The sequence below is a fragment of the Mirounga angustirostris genome, unplaced genomic scaffold (genome assembly GCF_029215605.1).
Source record: "Mirounga angustirostris isolate CCGP_5_RB_7025 unplaced genomic scaffold, mMirAng1.0.hap1 SCAF_3, whole genome shotgun sequence".
Lineage (NCBI taxonomy): Eukaryota > Metazoa > Chordata > Mammalia > Carnivora > Phocidae > Mirounga > Mirounga angustirostris.
This window is the reverse complement of record NW_026991711.1, coordinates 189,866,317-189,893,651: the sequence shown is the minus strand read 5'-3', so window position 1 is coordinate 189,893,651 and position 27,335 is coordinate 189,866,317. Positions and strand designations below refer to the sequence as shown.

The 27,335-nt window shown below is 53.9% G+C and overlaps 1 protein-coding gene across 3 annotated transcripts in view; it reads right to left on the bottom strand.

Moving 5' to 3' along the window:
- The window catches only part of SH3BP4 (SH3 domain binding protein 4), an 84,981-nt gene that overhangs the window by 37,511 nt on the left and 20,135 nt on the right, over window positions 1–27,335 (bottom strand). The window contains exons 2-4 of one of the 3 annotated variants that reach the window (XM_064587287.1): window positions 19,153–19,283; window positions 15,700–15,870; window positions 11,236–11,311 (exon numbers count right to left, since the gene is read on the bottom strand). The gene's annotated coding sequence lies outside the window, so the exon portion shown is untranslated. The remainder of the gene's footprint in view (window positions 1–11,235; window positions 11,312–15,699; window positions 15,871–19,152; window positions 19,284–27,335) is intronic. The other 2 variants (XM_045867682.3, XM_045867681.3) reach the window with 2 other exon arrangements.

Below are 27,335 nucleotides of genomic sequence, written 5' to 3'. Positions count from 1 at the left end.
ATACATTCAATCCTGACGCCCGGTGTCTGCGAATTTGACAACAGGAACCAGGGAATCTGCAGGCGTGATCAAGTTAAAATAAGGTTATCCTGGATGAGGGTGGGCCCTAGATCCAATCGCGGGTGTCCCCATGAGAGAAGGGAAATCTGGACGTGGGACCCAGACACACACCGAGGGGAGCCGGCCACGTGAAGACAGAGACGGATCAGAGACACAGCCACCGGCCAATGATCAGCAAGACCACGGCGAAACTGCCGGACGCTGGGAAGAGGTAAGGATGGGTGCTTCTGGAGGAAACATTGCCCTGTGGCCTCCAGGCGGCGAGAATGAATTTCTGTTGTTTTAAGCCACGCACTTTGTGGTCACTGTTCCACGGCCCCGGGACTAGCACATACCTCTGCTGGACGCTGCGTGTGCGTCAGGCACATTCTAGGTGCTTTCCCGAGACTGACGATTACTGCCTCCAACATGTAGTCGAGAAACTGAGGTTCGGAGAAGCTAAACAACTGGGCCAAGGTCTCCCAGCTCCCGAGAGGCAGGGCCCACAGTGTGAGCAGTGGCCGGCGTGAGCCTAGCACCAGGACCGGGGGGATCAGTTCATTTCTAGACAATTCCAAGAACATGAGCTGTCTCTCCACCTGCCCCACTGGGCAAACAGCAGCCCGGCTCCTAGAGACCAGAGCAGGATCCCCAAGGTCCTGCTCTTGCAGTAGAGCTAACAGGATAGTCAGACGGTTGCTCCCATGTTTTATTTTATTTTTTAAAACTTTCTTTTTTTTAATCAAAGCATACATTAGCAAACCTCTCGTGAATCATTCTCTGTCTCTCCATACAGCCTCTGCTACAAGTCTGTACCAGGCACAGATAAGACGGACCTCAACTGACCTGACAGTTTCCTACGAGAGAGAACTCACCAGAGGCTCTGGAAGCCAGGACCACGTCCCTTTGGTAATTCACGGCTTGTTTTCCCAGCCATTCTGATGGGGACACAAGGAGAGGCGCTTGGACGGGGAGCAGGTGACCTGGAGCCAAAGGTAGCTGGGAGCAGCTTTTCTTCTGCCTCCAACTAAAAATCAAAGGGACCTGAGGATGATTATTCCATACAGAGGCTCAGAAAGAGGGTCGGGGGAAGAGAGAAACCACTCCCGGGTAGAAAGGGCACCGCCAGGGATGCCTCTGTCCTCGGCTTTGTTTGTCATGGTTCGTGCCCAGACGGCGAGCTGATGCTTGGTGGCCTGTTCTCCCCGGCCCTCACTGTCCTCTGCAGGGAGGCTGTGCTGTCCACTATCCCAGAGCCCCGTGGATCGCTGGCCCATGACAGGGCTCCACGCTGGTGGGCGCTGGGGGATGGGGCTGCAAACGGGCCTCCCGCCTTTGGGCTTGGAAACCCTGGTGCAGCCCCCACCCTGCCCTGGGCTCCCCGCGGTGGCCCTCCACCCCCTACCCGCCCCCGGAAGTCGCTCCCGCCCACAAGCTCAGACACTGTTCTCACTGGGGTTGGCAGTGAAGGCCACAGGGAGCCCAGGTCCTAAGGTGCTTTCTTGTGTGTGTGTCTCATCGGGCAGCCTTCTGACCGCTGACCGCTGGTGGCCTCCCACACGTGTGACCACTTTCTCCTTTCTTTCTGGGCTGGCCTTTGAGGGTGTGTCTTGCAGGGGTCTCCTCAGCAACCCCCCATGGCTGGTCCTCCCACCTTCCTTCCCAGAATCTCCTTCTCCGCCTGCCCAGAGTGCCCAATGTCCCCACTGTCCGTCCCTGTCCCTCTGCTGCCTTCATCCTACAGGTTCCTTTCTGGGATGTTTTAGTATCACACTTAAAAACCCACTAAAAATAAAGGAATACGCATTGTTTCCCCATAGAAATGCTACTGTGTAGATTTCTGATTGATCTATTCTTTACCAAAACCTGAGAATGTTAGGTAGGATACTGCCCAAAGTAGCAAGGAGCCCTTCTGAGATTTCCTTGGAGAAAGGAAAGGAAAGGAAAGAAGGAAAGGAAAGGAAAGGAAAGGAAAGGAAAGGAAAGGAAAGGAAAGGAAAGGAAAGGAAAGGAAAGGGAAAGAAAGGAAAGGAAAGAAAAGGGAAAGAAAGGAAAGGAAAGGAGAGGACGGGAGGGGAGGGGAAGAGAGGGAAAGGAAAGGAAGGAAAGGAAAGGAAAGGAAAGGAAAAAGCCCTGTTGGCACACAGTGGGAAGAGACAAAGGAGGCCAAGTCCAAGGCCGCACGGCCCACCTGCCGTCCCGTCTCCATCTGCACCTGCACCCTGGGTGGGAAGAGCTGGTGCCCAGCCCACTCCCAGTACAGAGAGGGCAGCATTCTCTGGTTTCCTCCATCTAGCAAGCCCAGGACAGGATTAGTGCCTGGAGCCAGGGGGAGAGAGCTAGACAGCTGCAGGGGCTCTGCCTGCTCCCCACCCCCCAGAGGTCAAACCCCCACTGCTGAGGGCACGGGGATGCGACCTTGGGATGCCCAGCGCAGCTGCTTAACGGAAGCTAAGGGCTCAGGCACGCAGGGACCCTGCAGTAGGCCATTGTTCTGAAAGCCAACAGGCTCTGGCTCCCCCTTCTCCCTTTCCACCCCGCAAAAACTGGTTGTCAGGAAGGATTCAGTAAACACCTGCTGCTTCTGAGGGGTCCTCCAAAAGGCAGAGAAGGACCAGTGGGGACACAAGGCAGTCAGCAACGGCGGGGACCCACCATCAGTCAGGTCTGTGAAGTGCAGGTTCCTGGGCCCTGCCCTGTTGCTTCATGGGTGGGGACAGGCTGAGTTGTCACTCCAGAGTCCCGCCAGAAAGGGGACGGTGTACTCAGCTCAGCATTTGAGGGGACTTTCATCAAGAGGCAATTAGGTCAAGTCCTGGCTCTTGGAATTTTAATAAATATTGGGGGCTGGCATGGGGGCCAGATGGGGGAGCCGGAATCCAAAGCCAGGGGTCTCTGCAAGAAGCAGGAGACCAGAGAAGACAGCTCTTAGAATTTTAGTCAGAACATCAAAATAGAATCAGTCTTAGCACTATGAGCAATCACCAGAAGGCAGAAACAGTCCAGTGTCCATGAACGGAGGAACAGGCCAACAAAACATGCCTAGCCATACACACAATGGAGCCTTACTCTCCATAAAAAGGAGGAAATTCTGACCCATGCCACACCATGGATGGCCCCTGAAAACATGGGAAATGCAGAAGATGGTCACAAAAGGTCACATATCGTAGGGTTCCAGAACAGACATATCCAGAGAGACCGAGAGCAGGTTAGTGGTTGCCGGCGGCCAGGGGCAGGGAGGGATGTGGAGAGACTGCTCACAGGTCTCTTTTCAGGTAAAATGTTTTGGAACCAGATAGAGGGGGTGGTTGCACAACTTCGTGAATCTGCTAAGTATCACGGAATCGCGACACTTTAAAATGTGCCCATCAGAAACCCATTTGGGGCTAAAATGTGTGTGTGCAGAGTGAAGAGTCGGAAAACATACCTTCACCAAAAAACTGGTGCACAGTGAGCTCTATCTTAGTTATAATCAGCAATAAACCACTAAAGGACAAAAGGAATGTACGGGCGGTCAGGAAAAAGGAAAGGAGGCGTCAAAGGAAAAGCGAGCGAAGGAAGAAGCCGCGGACAGGAGGGATGGAGGCGGTATTGGTCAGAGGCGCTGACCGAGAGCCTGGAGCACGCATCCCCGCCTCAGCAGTGACCCCGTACAGGGACGGGCTGGGACCACCCTGGGTGCTTTTGAGGTCCAATTCCAACTCACTAAAGCAAAAACAGGAACCGACTCCCATAAGTAAGCTGACGGAGGCCAGGGGTGTGGATGCAGACACTCAGTGCCTCCCAGCCTCCAGCCGAGTCCCCCTCCCTGCGGGTTCAGCTCTAGCCACAGATGCACTTCTGCACAATGTGGGAGTGCAGTCAGAGCTGTGAAGGGGCCACACACGTGCAACTGCACCTTCTCATTCCCATTTTACAGATGAGCAAATTGAGGCACAACAGAGGGTCGGTTAGTGGGGCCTCATCGCTGTTAGTCACCCAGACAGGTTTGCTCCAGAGTCCAGGCCACACCCCTCCAGAGCCACACTGGTCAAGTGGGAGCAAAAGGTTCTCCCCAGGAGGGCCCCGTTTTGCACAGCCAGGATGAGCTCACCAAAGTGTCTGCTTTTCTCATATCGAGATCGATGAACTGGTAGCCTGGCCTCCGAGGCCTGGGTCTGTAGGATCTAAGCCCACCCCCGAGTCCAGTGTTTGGGGGCCAGACCCTGGCCAGGAGAAACTGTCTGGGTCACGTTGGCCCAGTCTCACTGGAGGACTGCAAAGTGGGGTTGCTGTTGGCTCCTGCCGCCCAGCCCCACCCTGTCCACAGGGCCCCTCGCCGGGGCACCCACAGACTCATTCAGATTCACTCTGACGCCCACTCACATGTGGTACCCGGAAGAATTTCCACAGTAACTTGGCATCCCAAGATGCGCAAACTAATTTCTAGTGACTTATACCCAAACCTGCCCCCTGACAAATATTTAGGCCCCGGCAGATGGAGGCCTGATTCTGAAGTTACATTAAATCCCTCTGAAATCAAGCGATCCAAGCCAGGTGGGAATCTGGTGAGTGACACTCCTGTCGGGTCCATCCAGGGGCCCTTGGACAATTTTAGAACCCTGCTTAGCCTTCCACCATCTGACCGCAGATCTCCTGCTATGGGGCCCCTGTGTGATGGTGCTGAGTTCGGAAGCTTCTGTCTGACCTCGCTTTAATCACTGTTCAGCTTCTCCGAGGCACGAAGCTCCCTCACCTGTACGATGAGGTTAGTAATTAATATCTGGCTCGCCCTACCTCTCCCTGAGAAGATCAAGAAAAAATCTCAAGAGAGCTTTGCAAACTGTAAAGTGCTGTGCAAAATTTAAATATAAAACGAAGTTACAAAGGACCTCTTCAAACACTGCACAATACATTTCTCTCCCTGGAGCTTCCTCTGCCAGGTTTGACTTGGGCCCCGGAACCTCGTGCACCATTCATTAAAAAACCAGCCTCCTTTGGAAGACAATTCATTAACTCCACTTCAAATGCCGCTTTAAGACCTCAATACCATGTAGCCTGAACAACTTGGGAGGACCCATGGACGGCCTGGTAGTAATGTGGACGCTGCCCCTTGACCTGGACGCTAGGTTCCCATTAACCACCTGCAGAGCGCCTTTCGTTTTCAGGTGTTGTTCTGAGTAAGCCCGAGTTCAACTAAAATCCAAAGAATTTCCATAAGCCAAGTCTCTCTCATTCTGTAAGTGAGCAAATTTAATATCTGGATTTAACAAAAAGCAAAAGAATTAATGAGGAGATAAAGGAAAGAAGAGATTTAACTGGTTTCTGTCCAGTTCGACATTGATTTCAGCTGAGCACTCCAGCCCAGGGGAGACATTTGGTGCCCCTGTCGGATCCTACCCCCGCTCCTCTTAACTCCTCCTTATCCCCAAGCCTGTCTTTGGACTTCTTCCGAGTCAGGAGCTATTGCCCTTTTTGAGGGTGCCGATACTCTGAGAAATGCGGTAAGGGCGACAGGCTTTCTCTGCAGAAAACCACCTGTACCTGTAAAGTTCTGCTGCAGACCCCCTAGAAGGACCATGCTAGGAGGTCACGGGCCCCGGGTTAAACACACCTGCTCACTTGATAAAAATGATGTTCAACAGAACAAGACCCAAAACAGAGGGTGGACACGATCCGAGGACACTGCAGGCCAACCTAAAGCATCCATTGATGATCATTAATTTCACCGACAACTGAAGGCAGAGAGGGGGCTGCACATTCCGGCTCCCACAGGGAACAGCGAGGGTAAACAGATTTATGGTGACGACAGGGAAGAAAGGAAAAAGGATCAAGCTGTGTTTACTGAGCAGAGTCCAGGGCGGCCCAGGGGTGGATGGGGGTGGGGGCGGAGGTCCCTGTTCACAAGAAGCCAGGGCCACAGGCACGAAACACAGGTGCTGAGCGTGGCAGACCCTCACCGGGGGTGGACAGCGGAGCGGGCGAACCCCCGACCTGCTGGGACTGAGGATGGCCAGGTTGTAAGGGAAGACACTGTGACCTTGGGAAGACACTGTGCGAGACCTTGGGAAAATGCTGAGCTCAGACTGGTGCCGGCTTTTTTAAAGTCTCTGCTTCCTCTTCTGCCAAATGCAAAGCTTTCCTGCTGCCAACAGAGTGGAAAGGAGGTTTCGGATGCATCACAAGTGCAACTCGGTACCTGCGTCTGCCTGATGACGATGGAGCCTACAAAACACGACCAGGGTGTGCCAGGAAGATCCAGCTGGTCCCTCTGCGCAGCCCTCCTGCAGGCCAGCTGCTCACTTCTTGGAAAGAGGGGCCCCACGTCATTCACTCTGGCCAGTGGGTCACGTTAATCCTTCTTCTGACCTTTGGGACCCCCGGGACCGCATGAGGTGGGGAAGGCAAGGTGCTTGACAAACAGCATGAACCGCAATGTCAGGGGAGGGCGGCCCGCCTTGCCCACATCACCCCCGTGTTCAGAGAAGCCCCATGATGGATGCTCCGGGGGGCCCTCAATACAGACACAAGAAAAGAAAGGTCCAGAGAGGCTAAAGGGCTTGCCCAAAATGATGGGGTGGTGCCAGATTCCAAAAGAAGGTGTGGGGGAGGGAGAGGGCAGGAAGGAAGTAGGGAAGGAGGGAAAGGCAACTGCACATAAATAAGCCCAGGTGAGGATGAATGCAGGTCACCTCCTCGACGGCCCAGGAGTACCACCAGCCGTCACTGCCTGGCCCAGGGACACCCCCACAGCCCTGCACGCTCCCCCTGATGGATCGGCAACGGACAACTGTGCAGGGAAGCCAATCCGCAGCCCGCCTGCTGACCCAGCCGCGGAGGACTGGCTCAAAAGGCTGAGCTGGCCTAAGCCGCTTCTGAGCACTGGAAGCCGGGGAAAGCAAAAGTGGCCCCGGGGGCAGGTCTGGCCAAGGACTGCTGTGCACTGGCTGGCAGCCATCCCTGGGCCAGGTGCATGCTGGGTGAGCGGCACAGACCAGGTGACGGGGCGGGGGGCGACACGGGACGTGCAATTCCTGCAAAGCAGCTTCATTTCTCAGATCCTGGTTCTCAGGTCCTCCTCGACCCGCTGTGCTTGGTCTGGATCCTTCCAATCACCCTCCTATTTCTCTTGAGCAAGTCTGAGAGCATATTTAATTCCTTTTCATCTTTAAGAACTTTCTAGACACTGGTTCCATTCTTACAGACAAGGAAACCGAGGTCCAAAGGAATTAATTTATGCAAAATGCTCATGGATTCATGACTGAAATTCATCTACACTTAGAAAAGAGGAAAGTGCTAAAGCTCTTTGCAGAGACACTTACTTTTCTAGCCCAAGAAGAAAATACATTCACTCTGCCCTTCCCAACGCCCCGTGAGCTTTAAATAACGAACTAACGAAGGGGAAAACTCAAGCCGGAGAGATAGGGTTATGTGGGGTTTTCTGATTGGCTTGGGGAGTTCTTTGTAGTCTGAGCGGGTTTCAGCACGAGATTGGGAGGCTCTTGAAATAAACGATGGTGGAGTCTTCCTTCACTCACACCTTTATCTCCAAACCAAGTATGTTAAAAATTTCTCATCTGTCCTCAAGACTTCCCTGCTTGAAGGAGGCTGAAGAGGGCGGGCCGGGGACAAGGCTAACACACAGGCTTTTAAGAACGCAGATGCCGTTTTGGGTGTAACTCAGCGCCGGGAGTGATGCTCGGCTCTCATCTGTCCGCATTCCCCAGGTTCCCCAGAGCCGGCTCATGACCTCACTCAGATTCAACCGCACTCTTAATGAGGCACCACTGATGGGAGACATTTGCAGGCAGAGGTTTTGAAAGAGGCTGAGCCATGTCTCAGGTCCGATGCATGGCTGGGGGGCTGCCCTCTGGGACAATGTGAGGTCAGACCTTGCCCCCGGGGGTGTCCGTGCAGACCTCAGCAGGTGCAGAATCGCGGTGGCCCTGGGTCACCTGGCCAGCGACAGTCCCAGCAGGCCTCGGCGTCCTGCCATGAAGGATGCCGGACTGAGCTCTGTCTTGAGGACATGTGAAAGTGGGAACCCCCTACATACAGACTGGAGCCCAGTTCCATCCTCAAGAGCCACCGCTTAGTAGGTGCCAGGGGATGGGGGCAGGGGCGATGGGAATAATTACCTCAGGGTACAGGGGATTCTCCTGGGGTGATGAGAAAGCAGTACAGCAGGGAGAGCCGGTGGCTATGCAACGCTCTGAAGGCACTCGATGCCAGGAAATGGCACACTTTAAAATGGTTCATTGGATGTTATGTGAATTTCACCTCGGAACAAAACAAAAGCCCCCAAACCCCACCCCATCAGAAAGGTCTGGAGAAGCCTGGTCTGAAAAGTAGCCCCTGAAAAGAAGAATTCATTGGTGCTTCTCCACATGGTCCAGGCCGAGGGTGCCTGGCCAGAGTGGGCCCTACACCGAGACAGAAGAGGGGTCCAGGTAGCCGAAGGGTAGCTTCCTTTAAGATCAACTCATTCCTGAATTGTATCCTTGACTTTCAAGCAAATGGACAGTTCTATGAGAAAAAGTTGGTTTCACCTCTAAAAATTAGCTCTGCGGCTCACATTTGTGGCTTGCCATTTGTTCTTATTGGTTAGCACCGGACTCGGGGATCCTTGCCTGCGTGAGGCATGTGTCCTCCCAGGAACCAGGTAAAGAGGGGGGGTGGGCCACAAAGGAGTGGCTTAGGGCATGAGCCTCACCTCTTATCTGTCAAATGGGCAGGACAGGGCCCTCCTGCAGGGCTGGAGGAAACAAAACAGGGGCGGGTGGTTAGCTGAAGCCTTCCCAGGCACTGGCAGAACCGTGGGAACGAGCCACGGCCTCCCCCAGAGGAGGGACGGGGCTCTGTCCTTGGCTGGCACGCTCCCCGAGGAGCTGTGGGACCAAGTTCTGGTATCTGCCGGTTACACAGTCATTCACACGGGTCTTCCAGTAAAGAGAAGCAGAGTCAGGGCTCATTTCTGCTCCCTCACTTGGTCCATCATCTTGAGCAGTAGCCCTGCAGCAGGTGCTTTAATGAACTATTTCTGGTGGTGCTAACAAGGGCGTCACTAAAAGGTTGAGACTCTAGCCGGGACTTGCGGGGACGACACGCGCCAACCACACAACGAGGCAGCAGCAGAACTCTGGACATAGGCACTGAAACCCTGGGAAGAGCCACCTCACGATGAACTTCAGATAAATCAGATCTTGAATATTAAAGATGCACAGAGAAAACTGCATTTATGTTCCTGGGAGGGGATGTGCCACGATCCCTTTTTCTGCCACAGCCAGTGGATGATTTCTCTAAATGCTGTAGGACACATGTCCAGTCCCCTAAAATCTCAGCCTGATGGCACGTCTGCCACCCCCCAAAACAGGCAAGGCTGAGCCTCCCTCCCCAGGCTCCTAGGAACCCTTTACACCAAGATGGAGGCAACGGGGACCACTCTGGCTCACCTCCAGGTGGAAGGCTCTGTCCCACCAACCTGCTTCCTCTTCCCAGACATTGTGCTGCCCCCGGGAACCCTGGTTCAGTGCCAGAGAAAGCAAGCCACATAAATACTGCTCAGGTTACTGCTGGAGCAGGCGAGGGGTCCCAGGCAGAGGTCCCCGTTAACCTCCTCCGGCCTTATTCAGGGCAGGGTGGCCCCCACTTGCCAAGCTGCACCCGAAATCCAAACCCAGAGGGGAGACCACGTGAGGGGTCAGACAGCGAGTCATGTTGTACAACCCACTGGTGTCTATCAAGTTTATCTAGAGAAAAGAACCGAGCCACGTATTTGCTGGTTGATTTCAGAAACCCTGGCATTCCGGCCTGTGCCAGGCCAAAAGAATGCAAGGAATTTGGATGCCTTTCGCTGGGTTTCCCCGCAACCCAAACAGACCACAGCCTCCAGGACAAGGGGCTGTACTTATAAGGCAAGGGCAGAAGTATTTTAAGTCCCGAGACCTCAGTGTGGGGAGGACAGACCCTGGGACCACAGAGCTCCCGAATTCCTCACATCATTGAAAGCCCCCAGGGCGTAACGTGCAGGCATCCCAAACATTCTTTCTGTCCGAAAGCAGATACTGGAAAACAATGAGACCTGATAGAAAAGGTGGGGAGAGAAGAACGTTGGAACAAAATCCAGTCATTCATCCCCCAAGTTGACCAGAGGATGCGGAAGACTTAGAGAGAAACCTGGAATAATCCAGGCAGCTGTCCCTTTATGTGGAAGGGTTTTTATTATTCAAACGTGATCAGGAGGGAAGCAGCCTCTGAGTGGCTCCTAATGAACTCCCCTCTTCCACCCGGTGTATGCAGAGGACCCATTTAATTCTACCCGATCCTTTCACCTGGTAAGGACACAGGGTGGCTTTTCAACCCAGGAAGGCCGTGTAGATGTCCCCATTGAGGTGACTGTTCTATTGCTGGCCAAGGGAGTAAGAATCAAGAGCCGCTAAGATCCCACCCCTGGGTGAAATGAGATGGGGACCACACTGATCCTGGGAGCACCAAGCCCTGTACAGACTCGTCCCATCACGGTGCTGTACAACCTGAAACTAGCATAACGTTGTATGTCGGCTGCGCTCCAATAATAAAAGAAGAAGAAGAAGAAAGAACAGCCAAGAAAACACCCGAGAACATTCTACGAGGAGAGCATTCGCTCTGTCCTGGCTGCTGCAGAATGCCCGTTCTGCCAATGTGTTCCCAGGACAGACGCCCTCCCCGAGCCCCTCCCCGAGCCCCAGCGTGGGTGAGCCATGACCGCAGCCTCATGGAGCTCTCTCAGCCCGCACCTCGTCACTGGTGGCCATTGTTTGGGAGCTCATAACCTCTTGCGTTGTAAGAGTAACTCCTTTGTGCAAACACGAAGGGGACGGCCAACCTGGGCTCTGCCCCACGGCTGTCAGGGCAGAGAACGAGCTGCCCGTCTGGTTTCTGGGTACAGTGTTCCTTTGGTGGCGCCAGAAAGGGAAGTCCCCGGTGCCATCTGACCTTCCCGGGTTGGGGACACTGAGAGCTGACGAGGATATGAAGACAGAGCCGTGAGGGAGATGTTTGCAGAACTGTAAAAGGCCAGGAAGCTTCTGGAAGTGACTCCTTCCTTCCAGAGCTGCTCTGCAGGCGTACGGGGCCCATCTCCCCATCTGGGTCCATGCACATTGGCCACGACAGTGGTCTCCGCGCAGCAGGCCGAGACCAGCTGCTCATCCCAACAACCCAGGCTGCACGGCTTACCTCCAACAGGTCACCAGCTTCCTGACGTCAGAGTGAAAGTCCCAGGACCCGGCCTCCCGTCCACAGAAGGCAGATGCTGCAAGACAAAAGGGGAACACAGGATTCAGAGACTTTGTCACCGAAACCTCTCCACGTTGCTTTCCCTCTTCCACGTCTAGGGTGAACCGTGCCCTGAGCCACGTTCACACGGTAAGGTGGGGACAGTGGCGGGCGCTGCGATGTGGCCCCGGATGCGCCTTCCATCCCCGCTGCTGGACGCCTGGAACCGCCCCCTGGAGGCCCCTCCCAGCCCCTCCCTCCCTCCCTCCCCTCCCTGGGTAGCTGCGCAGGGGTGAGAAGCTGCCCCCTCCCCACTCCCTGCTGCTGATAACATGATGCAGGGCCGCCAGGGGCTTGGAGCTCCTGTGGGGTCTCAGAGGCACACCCTGGCCTTCCAGGGGCGCTGACCCCAAGCATGAGCCTGCATGCAAAGACCTGTGTCAGACCTGGCTCCCTGGGCAGCCCAGCCTGCAACAAGGGCTTTTTATTTGTGATTTTTTTCCCCCAGTGCCGTGTCATCCCTCATCTGCTGTCACTTCTGCAGAGACTGGCAGTTCAACAGAATAATTTTATCGGCCGATCCCAGTCTCCCTGCGAGCAGTGGGGCTTCCTGGGACGGCTGACTAGTTTACAGGACGCTGTCCCCCCAAGCCCCCCGCCTTGGGGCTTCAACAGTAAAACAAACTCCAGAGGTACAGAAAGGCGTGGAAATAGGAAAAGAAATCAACCCGAAGCCGAGAGAAAACTGCGGCGTGGACACAGTTAATCTCCAGGTAGACAGAACTTCGTGCAAGCGGCGTCCGAAGTCGCAAAGGCAAAGGGAAGAGCTCCATCAAAGTCAACCAACACTACGAGAAAGGCACCAACGTGAGAACATTTATTCAAACACGACAAAAGATTCAGATCCCAAAGGAGACAGGAAAATGCGGGCTGGGGGCGGGATGTTCAAGACACAGGGAGCAAGACGCCAAGGTCCAGCCGGCGCACTGATCGTGGACGTGTCTGCCTCGCTATCCGCGGGCCCAAGGAAGACTCGCGGGACTCCCGAATGTTCGTCCAGGTGCCCGCGGTACTCGGAAGATCCATGCCACTTGAGAGCCCTCATCGTGTTAAAAAGGGGAAAACGTGCTGAAAAGGGACAAGAGGCGGTGATGATATTAACAGACGTGGCTTCTCAGAACAGGGTTGGCGGGGGCTTCTGCGTCTTCGGACGTCTCCACTCTTGCTGATCTGTTCTACAGTGAGTACGGCATTAAGTAGAGCACGCACTTTTTTTTTCCTGATTGTTAAGAGTCATTCCTCCCAAGTCACAATACCAGCCTATATAAAACTGGGGTGCCTCCTTTCCTATTCCCCACCGCTCCCCCAAATCTTGGCTGGGGTTGTGGGAATCTCTCGTCTCGTTCTGACGGGGTGCCAGCTCTGCTGGGCCTCGCTCCCCTGCTCTGGTCCGTGCGCAGGCCCCTCGCCTCGGCCTCCTGCACCTTTATTGCTGCTCACCCCGCCCCAGGCTGCCCAACGCCCATCTCGCAGCTACGAAATACACGTTTGCTGAGAAACTGCGGACTGCTACCTCGTCTGAACTCCAAAGAGTTGCCAGTTTTTCTCTTTTTGAAGAGCTTACCACAACACTCGTATTCACTGTTGTTTTAAGGGCTGAGTCACTTAGCATTTTTGGGGAAGGGCCTTGCAAGCTCTCTGGGGCTTGTCATTCACTCCTTCCAGAGGATCATTTAGGTAGAGAGTTTTATTTCATCACGTGAATCTCTGGCAGGTTCCCCAGACTGGGGGTGGCTGGGTCAACTCCTACCTCATACCTAATATGGGAGGACCCAACGTTGCCCAACAAGCTGACTCAGAGATGGCCATGCTGGACTTTGGGCAGGTACAGGAGTGCGGGGGCACACACACACGGAACCCTTCGGCCATCTGGTGCGGGGGTGAGGGGAGGGAGGGAGATCTGGCTGTGAACGGTCCGGCCGGTGAGGTCTGGGGTGCATGGATTAGGTGGACAGGACCCACTGGCCCCTCTCCAACCCCCTAGCTCCATGGTCTACCTCTGACAGCCCTATGTTTCGCACAAAGACCAGAGTTCCTGAGAGGAGAGTGGGCATGATCTTTTGACCGAGCACTGCTGTCCCCAGGGAGTGGCCACACACCTGTGTGGGCTCTCCAGTCCCCAAGGCCCCCAGAAGAAACCACAGGACTTCATGTAGGTTCATCGAGTTGGCATCAAGTCCCAAAGTCTAGAAGATGCCGAACTCCCGGATACTGTTTCAAGAAACATCACTGCTGTCATTGGACAAAATGAAGGGAAATCTCCAAGAACCACTGAGCTGTCAAAAAGCAACGTGGAGGGCGCCTGGGTGGCTCAGTCGGTTAAGCGACTGCCTTCGGCTCAGGTCAGGATCCTGGAGTCCCGGGATCGAGTCCCGCATCGGGATCCCTGCTCGGCAAGGGAGTCTGCTTCTCCCTCTGACCCTCCCCCCTCTCATGTGCTCTCTCTCTCAAATAAATAAATAAAATCTTTAAAAAAAAAAAAAAAAAGAAACGTGTTGGGCGCCTGGGTGGCTCAGTTGGTTAAGCGACTGCCTTCGGCTCAGGTCATGATCCCAGGGTCTTGGGATCGAGTCCCACATCGGGCTCCTGGCTCAGCGGGGAGCCTGCTTCTCCCTCTGACCCTCTCCTCTCTCATGCTGTTTCTCTCTCGCTCGCTCTCCAATAAATAAATAAATAAAATCTTAAAAAAAAAAAAAAAAGCAACGTGGAGAACACAAGCTTCTGTTGTTTTTGGGAGTCTCCGAACACGTGTCTTCACCCACAGTCCAGTGTCCCCTCTGCATCTGTCAGGAGCTGTTTTAACAGTTTATAGTCTCAGCTGAAGACACAACTATAGAGGGTTTACCCTACTTGAGGGGGTCTGGAAGGCTGGGTGCATAAATAGTAAGAAGCTCCTGACATTTAGAGAGGAAACTATATTCATACAAAGACAGAGGTGACAGCTTTGCCCTACATTCTCACTCCGGGACAGTCACCAACAAGACACTCAGCCAGGCTTTCCACATCCCCTCTTAATAGATAGAACTGTGTCCCCCCAAATTCTTATGTTGGAGTCTTGCCCTAACCCCCAGGACCTCAGAATGTGACCTTATTTGGAAATAGGGTCTTTACTGGGGTAATGGAATTAAAATGAGGTCCTTAGGGTGGGCCCTGATCCTATCTGACTGGCGTCTTTACAAAGGGGGAAATTTGGGGGGGTACACACACACACGGAGAAGAACGCCATGTGAAGATGAAGGCAGGATTGGGCTGAACGCTACGGGCAGCCAGCAAATCACCAGAAGCAGGAGAGACTGGAGCAGATGTTCCCTCACAGCCTCAGAAAGAACCAGCCCTGCCGATACTCGACCTTAGACTTCCCGCCTCCAGGCGGGTGTAAGAACACATTTCTGGGGGCACCTGGGTGGCTCAGTCGTTAAGCAACTGCCTTTGGCTCAGGTCATGATCCCAGGGTCCTGGGATCGAGCCCCACATCGGGCTCCCTGCTCGGCGGGAAGCCTGCTTCTCCCTCTGCCACTCCCCCTGCTTGTGTTCCTGTTCTATCTCTCTCTGTCAAATAAATAAACTCTTGGGGAAAAAAAAAAAAAAAAAGAACACATTTCTGGTGCTCAAGCCACCCAGTGTGCACTTCGCTATGGCAGCCCTAGGAAATTTTACGCTCTATCTGCAAAGTGGGAAAAGGAATTCTCACGATCCCCCCCATCTCGGGGGCTGCTGTGGGCATGACAGACTTTTTTTAAGGTTTCCAAGCCACCGTGACGGACACATATGGCTCCATCAGCCAAGGATTGCTCGTACCCTATGTCTGCCGATCTCTGGAGTCTCTCCACGGCAGGAACTGGCTTTCCCTCATCCCTACTCCTTATCCTGAAGGACACCAAAGTGAATAGAAAGTAGAACCAGATAAATTAGTGTCCTCCACCGGAGGCAAACTTTGGCCCAAGGGCCAAATCTAGTTCATCATCTGTCTTTGTATGGCCCATGAACAAAGAATGTTTTTGTATTTTTAAATAGCTGGAGGTGGGAGGTAAGAATAAGAGTGTTCTGCGACGTGAATATTACATGAAATTCAAATTGCAGTGTCCGTAAGTCAGGTTGTCTTGAACAGAGCCACGCCCATTTGTGTACGAAGCCGGAAACATTCCGTCTGACCCTTTACAGAGAGAGTCTGCGGACCCCATCGCTATACCAGCCCTACCCATGCAACGGGGCAAAGAGCCAGGCCGTATTGGGCTCTGGGCAAAGGGAAGTGGGCACGTACCCACAGGGGCCTGGTTAAGCGCCAGCCGCGCTGGCCAAGCCGATGGGCATCGTGGCTAGAAACACAGACAGGAATGGCCCCGAAGGCAAACTCCATCAACTCACAATGGCTATCGAGAGCTGCTACCCCTGGACCTCAGTCGGGGAGGCACTGCTCCGCCCCCAAGAGCAGCTGAGCACCAGGAGTCTTGTTGCAAGCGACCCTCGGAACAAAGTGGGATCTCATGGCCTGACTTCACTCCGCGCTCTTCATTGTGATGGGAGAAAATCAGTCCCCTATAAGAGAGCCAATTAATAGAACTAAAATAAATAAGTAAATAACACTCTGGCAGACTGGCAATGGCCTCTATATTTAATGTTATCAACATCAACACACATGACACCGTTAACTGAAAGCCTATTTAGGCAGGTGGTGGATGATTACCGCCAAGTCAAAGTGTCTGAAATCTCACCTGATTTAGGTGGTGACATTTTCTCACCCAGAATGCAGAGCTGGTTCACTGATGTTTCCCATAATTACACAACATTTCAAATTTTACCGAGTATGTGATTTATGGAGTATGTGATCCTTTTCCCTCTCCTGTATGAAACCTGTACTGAATATTAAGCACGAAGGGAAAGGGGTTTATTGAGATGAACAACCAGACGCCCGCGGTGGTTTATTTACGCGTCTGTCCATTCACGCCCCCGGCCTGTGGGTTCCTACGGGGCACCTGACGCAGAAGCCAGCCGGTGGTCTTAGTCGCTGTGTGCTCAGGTAATGATTTCAGGGTCTTGGGATGGAGCCGGGTCGGGCTCAGCAGCGGAAGCCTGCTTGTCCCTCTCCCTCTGCTCCTCCTGATCCCCCCAAATAAATAAAATCTTAAAAAAAAAAAAGAAAAGGAACTTTATTCTTCTTTCAGGATTTGACTAACTTTTCCAACTAGCTGAGTGGTCACTTAAGGATGTTTGCAATCTGACCCAGCTCGCAAGCCTGGGCTTCCCCAGTGAGACCGGAAGTTTAAGTCCAGTGTCTGGACAATGAAGGAGAGCTGCCCAAGGGCGGCATCCTGGGCTTTTGATTCTGACTTTTGATTCTTTTTCATTCTAACTGTGCCCGTGGATAAATGGGCGATGGCTCCAGTCAGGGAGCTGTGTCTGGGAGCGGGCTGTTGGCAGGAGGCAGCCAGGTAAATGGAGGATTTCTGTGGGTTCGCATTTCAGCTCAGCCCTTCACGAGCTCAACGGCCTTGGTTACATGGCCTAACTCGAGTCTGGGCCTTGGTTTCCTCAAGTGTAAAACCAGGCTCTCCATATCATGCAAGAGTCTATCCAATTAGACTTGTTCTTCTTTGGAACGTGGAAGACCAAATACTTAGTGCCAACTACATAGTAGAAACCCCACAAAATGATTGGGGAATAAGTAAAAGGTTGAGAACCTAACTGCTAACATTTGCATCAGGCCGTGGTTCTTGTCCTAGCGCCAGGCAGACTCCTGGAGGCCTCATTAGAACAGATGGCTGGACTCCACCCCTGGGGCTTGGGGCTGGCCTGACAGCCTGCTCTTCTCCCTTGCTCCCAGGCGATGGTGACGTTCCTGGTCCCTGAACCACACTTTGAGAACCACTGGTATCACGCATGATGGTTGATGACGTACTTTCCCACTAGGCCTCTTGGCTGTTTCCCACAGTGATGCCATGAGGTGGGCAAGCAGGTATCGCTGTGCCCATTTCCGAGATGAGACAACCGAGACCAGACACTTTTGACCACCGACCTGAGGTCCGGAAGTGGGAAGCCGGGGTCACCAGGCATGGTGCTGGGCCAGCACCAGTGACTGATACACAGAAGATGGTCAAATGCAAAGTGAACAGAGGAAGACAAAGCAGGTTGCGGTAAGACCAGATGGCTCAGGGTGAGGGCATAAAGATGCCACACTGGGCTCCGATATCACCCTTCCTTCCTTCTTTCCTTCTTCTGAGACATAAATTATAAAACCTCCCAAGGGTTTTAAAGTAGGAGGAAATTAAGTACCCTGCCTGCACCAGGTGAAAGGAGTTCAGGTGTGAGTCTTGGGAGAGGGTACAGAGTCCAGAGCACCACCAACCCCCCCACCCCCCCCAGCAAATGCTGAGAAGGCTGAGAATATTTCGGATAGCTTGGTGTGTTGAAGACTCAGACCCTGTTAGGACCGGGACTCGAGTCCTGGCTCTGTCTGAATGCTGTGCTGAATGTTCTTCTCAGTGGCAGGCAGGGTGGGGAGTCACCCGGCCCGGGCGTGAGTGCTGGCTGCTTCTTCCAGAGCCCCACGGCCACCTGCTCGCCCCTCCTCGGCCAGGGCCACCAGCCTGGTGACCTCTCGGATGCTCCTTCCTGGGGTCAAATCGTCACCCTGGCAACCTGTCACCTGGGCAACAGTTTAAGAGGCAAGAGAGGGAGACACGCAGCTCCACGCCTGACTCATCCCAAACTAAGACCCTGGGAAGCCTCCCCTCCCTATTCAGCTTTGTAAAAGGGCTGTTGAGGGGGAGAGGCACCGTCCTCCCCATGGGACTGTGGTTTAGAAAACCCAGCCAAAGTGGTGGAGCAAAGGGCAGAATACTTATACTCTCTAAGAGCATGAAATGATCCATCATTCATTAATCCAACTACGTATCACAGACCACTCCCCTCCCCCTGCCTCTGAGAACAAACCATACCCGCAAAGCGTATCTAGAAACTGGGTCAGAAACAGAAGCGCTGGGACACACACTTTCTGAAGCCCGAGACCTGAATAAAGTAATAAGGGGACCATTCTGTATTTTTAAATATTTATCCAAAATGAATCTGCAGTTTCTAAATCTCTTTGTTGAGATAAGCACAATGTTATCCAGAAATGCAAAGCAGTCCCCAACCTCAGGGAATATCCTACTTTTTAACCAAGACGTTTTAAAAAATGCAATCTTCAAAAAAAAAAAAAAGTTACGAAAACCCTGCAAACTCGAAAAAGCCACTGGAGCGGTGTGTGCCTCGGGAAACGTTTCCACTGATGGCACTGGGCTGGGGGACTACCATCCCCCTGGCCACCAGCAAGGCTGCGTGGAAAGTCACCTCCCTCTGGGTCCCCCCAGCTTCCTGCTACAGCGTGAACTCATGGAATGGGGTCCTGGAGAGAACACAGCAGGCCAGGTGGTTATCATGGGGCCTGAAAGGTGGTTCTGTCTGCCATCTCTCTTCCCGACAAAGCCATCTGCCCCTGCATGACCCGTCTCTCTGAATGCCGGCTCCGGGTTATTTACTTAGGCTTGCCTTCATCATAAGCAACCGAAAACTAAGCATGAGAGGTGAACACGACTATAAACGCAGCTCGAGCTTCTGTGGCTGGTGCCCCTTTGGTTCAGGAGACAGCAGGAGGTTAGAGTATCAACGGGCCACTCTGTGTCATCTCACAAATCCCCATGGGCCTCTGCTCCTCGTAAAGCACCGAGGGACAGCAAGGGAAGGAAGAAACTCGGGTCCTGCATTCTGGAACTGGAAGGAAGAGCAAGCAGGCACAGAAATTCAAGCCTGGAAACGGAAGACACCGAGGGACAAAATGCTCACCCGAGCGCAGAACCGGGTGTGGGGGCTCTAGACGGGGAAGGTGCCGGCCAGCAGGTGCCCAGGGAGGACGCCAGGTGCACGAAGCGGAAGTCCCTCTGCAGGTGGGAGTCCCCAACTCCTTACGTCAGGCTCTGCATTCAGAGGTCAAATCAAAACAGATGGATTCACAAATGTGAACCTGGCAGCTGACCACTGGGCCTTCTGGCCAAGGCAGAGACACAGCTGGGTGATACGAATGAGCACGTTCAGGCAGCTCTGGTCCAAGCCAGTGGGCTATTCTATAGCGTCAGAAATTCCCAGTTTAGAAAGCCAAGGAAATATTTTGTTCCATTAATTAGATACATTGGGCGCCTGGGTGGCGTCTGACTCTTGATTTCAGCTCAGGTCATGATCCCAGGGTTGTGGGATCGAGCCCCGTGTTGGGCTCTGTGCCGAGCCTGGAGCCTGCTTGAGATTCTCTCTCTCCCTCTCCAGACCCCTCGTCACTCACGTGTGCTCTCTCTCTCTAAAAAAAAAATAAATAATAATAAGATACATTTACACTCTGCTAAACTGGAGAAAAGCAAAGGGTATTCACGCTCCAACGGACATTTTACATTAAAAATAAATACATTTGCCCTGGCTTGAGTCCAGGCTGAAGGCCAAGGCCATCAGAGCTCACAACTCCCACGGAGTTCCTGACCTTAGGTTGGGCCTGGATCCAGTTCAGGCCCCGCAGTCCCAGGCCACATGTCAGCAGGGAAGCCCATCGCAGCCTTCTGAAGGCGCCAGGAGCTATGACCTTCAGTCCCCGGCGTTCAGGGCTCTGCCCAAATGTCACTTCCTCAATCCCTCGCAGGAACTTGGTGGCCTGAAATGCCAACTCATTCTCTTTCAGTCTGGAGGTGAGAAATCTGAAACCAGTCTTAAAGTCAAGGTACTGGCAGGTCTGGTTCCTTCTGGAGGCTCTAAGGAGAGAATCCGCTTCCCAGCCTTTTTTGGCTTCGAGTGGCCACCTGTGTTACTGGCTTGTGGCCCCTCCTCTATCCTCAAAGCCCACCACCCTGATCCCTGTCTCCTTCATCACAAGGCCTTCCCTGGGGTCAGATCCCCTTTGCCTCCCTCTCTTAAAATGACACTGGCCATTACATTATATTTAGGATAATCCAGGGTAATCTCTCCTTAAATGAATCATATCTGCAAAGTCCTTTTTCCGTATAAAGTAACATTCACAGGTTCTAGGATTAAGATGGGAATATCTCTGGGGGGGGTGTAAAATTCAGCCATCCCATATCCCATCCAAACCAGCACACTTCCACCCCCCTCCCAATCCCTCAGGTGACTTATCACTCCTGACATTCTCTGTTGATCGTTTTATTTCCCTTCTCTTCTACTAAAGAAAATGCTCCATGAAGGCAGGGACATCGTCCTGTTCAGCTGGAACCCCCTGGAGCACAGCAGGTGCTCACTCAGTCGAACTACAGAAGCCCCCAGAGGAGTCACATCCATGTCTGGAACAAGCTAACCTGCTCCATCCGTGGGGGCAGGAACCCACCCGTCTCAGTCACTGCTGTGTCCCCAGCCCCAAGCCTGCACCTAGCACATAGTCAGATGCTCCATTACTAGTACCTGTTCCCTGAACGTTCATACCTACCACCTGCAGTTTGATTTTGGAGCAACTCATCCACACCCAGGGGGTCCCAGCTGCCCTGTTCTTCCGCCAAACCTACCCTCCTGCTGCCTCACCTGCTTTCCCCGCTCACCTGCTTCCCCTGCCACCTGCCCACCTGGGGCCTGGCTTCCCCGAGCCATTTCAAGGCTCTCCTCCGTTTGGCCCTATTCCATCTCCAGCCTCCTTAGTACCCACGGCCAATTCCCTTCATGACCAGGTCAGCCGCCCAACCCCAAAACCCCTGCACACACATCCCACCTTCTCCTGTAGGGAATGCCTCCTCAGTCCCCTCCCTGCCCATGCAAAAATGACCCAAGGTCCAGCTCCTTCCCACCTCTCCCCCAAAGCCTGTGACTTCACTCTCGGCAGCACGCCCCGCCCCCACTTCGAGGCTGGCACTTCCAGGCCAGCCAGCCCAGGTGAGCTCCTTCCGGTTGCCTGGGGGTGAGTCTCTGATGAGCACTCGTGCTCTCCAGAGGATGACGCTACATTTCTCCAGTGCCCTCCTGCTCCCGGACCTTCCATCAGGCAGACCAGCAGGTCAAGCCCCCACTCTGCATTTATGAGCTACATGCCGCAGGACAGGCTGTGGGCCCTGCAGCGCTCTGCCAGATGCCAGCCCCGTGCCAGCACCAGGAGGCGTCCACGCTCCGCACGGAACAAAACTGGGGAAGCCACAGGTGTGTCCCCGAGTGGCGCAAGCAAGCCAGCCCAGAGCAGGTGATGCCCCTCCGCACCTGAGAGAGGCCCAGGCACCACGTGAGACCCAGAACGAGGACGGCAAAGAACAGCCGGGGCTGAGGGGGGCATTGGCTCTCCAGAGAAAATACAGGACACCCAGTTAAATTTGAATTTCAAACGCAGAACAAATAACTGTATTAGTGTAAATATGTCCCAGATAGTCAAATACACCTGGATGTTGTGCATTTTTATTTGCTAAACCTACACTCCTACGGGGGTGGGGGGTGTACAAGGGTGGGCACCCCAGGCTGTGCCTCACCTCCGGGGAGGGGTGGGGGGTGGCCTCCCAGGAAGGAGGAGGGGCGATCAGCCGCCAAGCCCGCTGTGGTCCACTCCTTCCGGACTTCACTAACAAAGATAGTAACTTCCCACTAAAGAACTTTAAAATAAATAAATAAAACAATTCTTGCTGGCTGGAGAAAAAGGTTGTTTCAGTAATATTTTTCCATTCCCGCATCATCTGCAAGAACTCACAAACAAAGCAGCCACTTTCCAACAACAAAGATCGCCATGGAAACAGATCACCTCCATCCCGAAAACCATGACTTCACCTCACATTCCACCAGAAACCGACTACAGACTGTTACCAGAAAAATCCCTGTGCAAACAAACAGAAGCCAACTGCCACTGAATGGCAGGAAATGGAACCGCTTTTTCTAATTTTAACTTTCTCTAGGAACGTACTTGTTCTAAACATGCAGGGCACAGTCTCCCCGGACCCACATTCCATCAGTGGAGGGATCACCTCCAGAGTGCAGAGCAAAATGCAGACTGAGAGTGGCTGGCGGGCAGGGCGCACCCCGAGCCCCAGGCCCGGTGCTGACTCACGGATTTCTCCAAAATGACGGAGGCTGACACCAGCTCCTTGAGCAAAAAGTACTCCCAGGCCAGGGGGGTGGCCCACAGGAGACCCAGCAGGCAGACTCGCCACAGGGATGCAGAGTCAAATAATTACAGTAAGCAGGAGCCTAATTTCACAGGGACAGCCAAGGCTGCCCAAAGACTGGACCTCGATGGGCCAGAACCGGCACCCTCGAAAGTAATTCTGTAAATGAGCCCCCTGCGACAGGATTCGGCTTTTGACTTATTGGGACTGTGAAAGTCTGCGAGGCCAAATGACAAACGGGGAAGCTTGCACCACTCCAAGCCAAGAAAGGCTCTTTTTCCAGAAAATTCAAAGAAATCCTGCCATTCAGTAAGGAAAAGGAGTTAAAAACCATGAAAAGGACCTTCACCTTGGAAACACCAGGAAAGCCGATAAACAAGGTTACGGTGATTTGTCCAGAAGGAAGCATAAATTAAAACAAATCGGATACCCTCTCCCTTCCATCAGACCTCCTCCCAAAATGACAAGTCCAACCACAGGGAGCGGTGGTGGGGATGCAGAGCAACCTGAATGACCCGAACGTTGTTTGTGGGGCTCCCCAGGGCGGGACCCCCCGAGAGAGGCATCTGCATGCAGGTGGTAACAGCAAGAGCTATGAACAAGCTCTGGCCCCTGAGGGCAAAGGAGTAAGTAAACGGAGGTATGAGCGTACAGTGGAAAACTGTAGTAAGAGTCAATAAACTACAGCTAGACCCCATCCCCACAGGTGAACCTCAGGAACATGATGGGCAGCCAAAAAGGAACTCTCAGAAGATTACGCATCGGGTACCCCGCGATGCGTAACAAATGACCACACACAACACACCTACTTCACGGTTTCTGTAGGTCGGGGATCCAGATGAGGCTTGGCTGGGTCCTCTACTTCAGGCTACAGTCAAGACCTGAGCCAGGCCTGGGCCTCATCTGAAGGTTCGCGTACTTACTGGCAGCTTTCAGTCCCTTGCCGGCTATCGGACCACAGGCCAGGTCCTTGCCAAGTGGGACTCTCTCTATGGCATCGTGCGTGATCAAAGCAAGCAAGAGACAGAGTCTGTCTTCAAGAAGTAAGTTATAATCCTATGTAACCTAACCACGAAGGGATGTCCATCACTGGACAAACCCTATCAGAAGTGGGATGCCAGGCTAGCCACAGCAGGGGAAGGATTACTCAAGGGTGTGAATAACAGGTGGGGACCCCTGGGGACCACATCAGGGTTGGCCAGCCACAAACAGAAAGTGCATGCTTCCACGTACATGTACGTTGCAAACACGAAAAACAATGGACAATGCTTAAGGACCCAATGTTTATTGGCTATGTGGAAAAACTATAAGTAGCAGGGGAAAACCACCAAGTTCAAGTTAGGGGCTACTTAAAAGCTTACGCTAGACTGGGTAAAACACACTGGGGACGGAGTGAGAGGACATGGGCATGGAGGGGGCAGGAATTCAAAGGTGAAGTTCTACTTCTCGGCCCGGGTAATGGCTACATAAGTCTCTACAGGCATTCATTGTATTCCTCATTTTTCTGTTCACCCCCCAAAGTGTTCTTTGTATCTACTCAACATTTAGGGACCCCAGGGCTGGCCTTCTGGCACCTCGTGGAAGAGCGAGGACGGGCGCCTTGCACACTGCCGCAGCCCCCCACGCACCCTGCCCCGCAAACAAAACAGACCAGCCTCCACCCAGAAGCAGGGCCCACCTGGAAATCCTTCTCTCTCCTCCCAGCAAACCAAGTTCAAAGGCCTCCAAGCTTTACCTGGAAGCCTTCTCCTCCAGGGCTGGATTATGACTCAGAATCCGCCCCACCTCTTCCCTGACTCCCTTCCCTGCAGTTAAAGGTGGGGTCAGAGGCCCTGCAGAGTTCACCCCCCCTCATCAGGCCAGGGGCTCCCCTCCAGGGCCCCAAAGTGCCCTGCGCCCACGGTGGTGGTGGTGGTGGTGGTGGTGGGTGTTACCTCTTGAGACAACTAAAAACAAGAACCATCCATGGCTGCAAGCTGGGAGTCACCCAGACCACATCCTGTTTGGCTACAGCATTGATTCAATCATGCCAATATTGCCGAACAAAAGAACTTTCTACGCAGACTTACAGAAGAGAGACGTGACGTCAGCGGCAGGGAACCAGCCCAGCCAGAGTTCCTGCACTGGTCAGTGGGCACAAACAGCCCGAGGGCAGGCCAGCGAGGCCTCCAAGGTTTCGGTGGGGGGGAGGGGGAGCAGGGACAGAGCATCTGGTCCCTGAGCCCACGGGCTGAGAGGGAGGACAGTGCCTGGGACCTTGCATTTTGCCCGGCCCTGCACACCCTGGTCGTAGCAGGATCCCAAATAGTTGTTGAGTGAATGAATGAACGAAGCACCTCTCCAGATGACATGAGGAAATGCACACTATGAATGGATCATTGGAGGGGGACCAAACCACTGGCGGCAGAGACCCCCCACCCACCCACACCCTGCGAGGCAGCGGGAGCCACCCGCTCTCCTGACTCCTGTCCCACGGCCAGGCAACACGTTGAAAGGGAGGAAGGAACACAAAGGAATAAAGAACTCTCCAAGTCCAGCCCCCTAAAACCCAGGCCTTCCCTGGGAAAATCCTCCACAAACCGCACAGCCTGTTCTTACTAGAGAAGGGACCAGAAACTGTGTTTTCTCTAAGGTACCTTAAGCACGTGAGGAATCTGGACGAGTTTCCTCCATGACCCTATGGGGAATGTTGTGGTTTTTAACTGAAATGTGTCGTGAGTCTCGGTTGGGGATGGAGAGACAGACACCCGGGTTTGAGAAGCAAAGGGAGGCCGGGGGAGGACCTGCTGGAGAGCCTCGCCAGCCATGAAGGGGGTCCCCGGTGCAGTCAGGACCCTAAAAAAAGGGGCCATCCTAGCTCTGGGTCACCTCACGTGAGCCCTCGGGGCCCCGGGGCTCGTCTCTGAGAAGGGTGGACCCCAGAGGCTCACAGTGGCTGGTGCTCATCCAGTGCAGGGCCTGTAAACTCTGGTTCGATGCACATGAGTGCAAACACATCCCCCGGGAAACGCCACCTGTCCCACCTGAGCGCTGATGTGCAGACTTGGGACTGCCCAGGGTTCAGGACCCGGTTCCCACCCTCGCCTAACTGCAGGGCCTTGAGCAGGCAGGCGAACCACCTTCCTCTCTGAAAAGGGGCAAAAACGGTGTCCACCTTGTGGGGCTGTTGTGGGGAGTGAATCATAGGTGTGGAGTGTTGGAACAGTGCCACGTCCACGGTCAGAGCCACGTCCGTGCTCACAGGACAGAACCCCACGTGCGCACACACACACACAAGCCACCTCGGACGTTCCCGGCTCTCCCGCTCCTCCCACCTGCCACCTCCTCGTCTCTGCAATCTCCCTTTACTCAGGCGCAGGCTTATCTCTCAGTTCATCCTTCTGACAAAATTTCTGACAAGTTGTGAAGCATGAGCCCTCTCCTCCCAGAGGGCACCACCACTGCCAGCCCAGACGGAAACTCTGCCGACCGCGGAGGCCCTGCCACTCGAAGTGCAGTCTCAGGTCAGAAAAGCACCTCCCCGAGACCTCCTGTGCCAGAATCTGCATTTTAACAAGATCCCCCGGGTGATCTCTGAGCACAGAGATCTGAGAAGCGCTGCGCTGGAAGACGGCAGGTGCAGCCGGAGACCAGCGTTTGTCCACACGCTCTCCTCACGTCAGGTCCTGTAAAAAAGACTTCTTGCCTGAGATTCCGAACCCCGTGTCTGTGAGTGCGTGCATGCGTGCCCCTGGAGGCTTTCCCGGTGCTGGGCATGTAACAGTGCTCGATCCCTGTGCCCCGACTCACTGCATAAACCGAAAACACCTAAAGGACAGAGGCCTCAAAGCAGCCGTGTGTATTCTGTACATACGTTAATCGGCCATCTTCAGAGGAGACAATCTCATCCTGTTGTCCATACATCAATCTCGAGTTGCTAAAAGGATTAGTGGGGTCCTGGGACGCCACCCCAGCACCTGCAGCCCCACTCTGAAGCCCGACGTTCTGGACTCTGAAAGTCAGAGCAGCTTATAAATGGGCCCATTGTCCCTGCTGCTCTGCTCCCTTTCTCAAGTTCACCTGGCAAAAAGATGATCTGTGTTTGTGTTTGGAAGCCAGCTCGCTCATTGGCCAGGAGAGCGGCTCACCTCTAAATGTCTGGTCCAGGGGAGAACAAAGAACGTGCTGACGGAAAGAGTCAGGCCACGGCCCGAGCCGGAGTGGACCGGGCCCACTACTGCACTTGGCTTTGTAGAGAAGGGCTGTTTCTGGCCAGGGCGTGGGGGCCCTGGGCTCCCCCTGGCAGGGGGCGCCTGGTACCACTGGCCGGCATTAGCAGGCTACCCGCACCCCAACATCAGTAGGGGTGGGGCCTCGTAACGCAGACATGCCTGCAGAGGGCCAGCCCAGCCGAGAGCCACGCCAGGGGCCCCCACTGCCCACTGCCTTCCCTAACACTCTTTTGTCTATTCTTAAAGATAAGCTTTCTTTTAGAATAGTGCAGATTTACAGAAAAGATGTGAAGATAATGCAGGGAGTTGCCATATACCTCCCGACACCCAGTTTCCCTATCACTAACCTCTCACATTAGGATGACACATTTGTCCAGAGGATGAACAGATGCAGACACATTATAATAAACTAAAGTCCATTCTTTAACCAGATTTCCCTGCCGCCCTCCCCCGCCCCCCCCTGCCGGCTATCCTTCTTCGGTCCCATCCAGGACACCACGTGACATTTAGGCGGTCTCCTGAGGCTCCTCGTGGCTGTGATAGTTCAATTCCTGCCTCGCACCCCAGGCTTCACCTGTCCAGGCCCCGAACTCTGCAAGGCACCAGGCAGCTACTGGCTGGGCCACGCTCGGCCTGCTCCCAGGGGCAAGACCAAGATGTGTGCCAGACGCATGTCACACGCGCCTGTAATCAG